Genomic DNA, 1,465 nt, shown 5'->3' on the forward strand with positions numbered 1-1,465 from the left:
TCTTTTTCAAAATATCTTTTTCTTAAAAATCTTATCTTTTTATCTTATCTTCTTATCTTTTTATCTTATCTTTTTCAAAATCTTTTTCAAAATATCTTATCTAACTTATCTTCTTATCTTTTCAAATTTGATTTTAATATCTTTTTCAACTAACTATTTGACTTTTTGTTTGTTTCTTATCTTTTTCAAAACCACCTAACTACTTTTCTCTCTCTAATTTTCAAAAATACCTCTCTCCTTTTTTCAAAAATTCTTTTTAATTGTTTTAAATTTTAATCTTAATCATATCTTATCTTTAATTTTCAAAATTACTAACTCCTTTTCAAAAATTAATTTTTGAATTCTCCCTCTCTTTTCTTATTCTATTTAATTATTTATTTACTAACACTTCTGTTCACCTCTCTTCATCCAAAAATCCGAACTCACTCCTCCCCCTGTGTTTGGATCCTTCACTCTTCCTTCTTCTATTCTCTTCTTCTTTTACTAACATAAAGGAATCTCTATACTGTGACATAGAGGATTCCTCTTCTTTTCTTGTTTTCTTCTCTTTCATATGAGCAGGAACAAGGAAAAAATCACTCTTGTTAAAATTGATCCTGAACCTGAAAGGACTCTGAAGAGGAAACTAAGAGAAGCTAAATTACAACAATCTAAAGGTAACCTTTCGGAAACATTAGAGCAAGAGAAGGAGATGGCAACCGAACCCAACAACAATAATGCAAGGAGAATGCTTGGTGACTTCACAAAGCCAACGTCCAAATTTGATGGAAGAAGCATCTCCATTCCTGCCATTGGAGCCAATAATTTTGAGCTTAAGCCTCAACTAGTTGCTTTAATGCAACAGAACTGCAAGTTTTATGGACTTCCATCTGAAGATCCTTACCAGTTTTTAATTGAGTTCTTGCAGATTTATGAGACTGTTAAGACGAATGGACTTGATCCTGAAGTCTACAAACTCATGCTTTTCCCTTTTGCTGTAAGAGTCAGAGCTAGAATATGGTTGGATTCACAACCTAAAGACAGCCTGGACTCCTGAGAGAAGCTGGTCACGACCTTCTTGGATAAATTCTTTCCTCCTTAAAAGCTGAGCAAGCTTAGAGTGGATGTTCAGACCTTCAAACAAAAAGATGGTGAATCCCTCTATGAAGCTTGGGAAAGATACAAGCAGTTGACCAAAAGGTGTCCATCTGACATGTTTTCAGAATGGACCATATTAGATACATTCTATTATGGTCTATCTGAATTTTCGAAAATGTCACTGGACCATTCTACAGGTGGATCCATTCACCTAAAGAAAACACCAGCAGAAGCTCAAGAACTTATTGACATGGTTGCAAATAACCAGTTCATGTACACTTCTGAGAGGAATTCTGTGAGTAATGGGGCGCCTCAGAGGAAGGGAGTTCTTGAAATTGATGCTTTGAATGCCATATTGGCTCAGAACAAAGTGTTGACTCAGCAAGTT

The 1,465-nt window shown here is 34.5% G+C and overlaps 1 non-coding gene across 1 annotated transcript; it reads right to left on the reverse strand.

The window, feature by feature from the left end:
* Nucleotides 1–1,090: 1,090 nt before the first annotated feature.
* On the reverse strand, nt 1,091–1,194 carry LOC127746289 (small nucleolar RNA R71). Its single transcript, XR_008007909.1, has one exon. It is a non-coding gene; the product is annotated as a small nucleolar RNA R71 (small nucleolar RNA).
* Nucleotides 1,195–1,465: the final 271 nt, after the last annotated feature.

This window comes from Arachis duranensis, chromosome 3 (assembly GCF_000817695.3).
Source record: "Arachis duranensis cultivar V14167 chromosome 3, aradu.V14167.gnm2.J7QH, whole genome shotgun sequence".
Lineage (NCBI taxonomy): Eukaryota > Viridiplantae > Streptophyta > Magnoliopsida > Fabales > Fabaceae > Arachis > Arachis duranensis.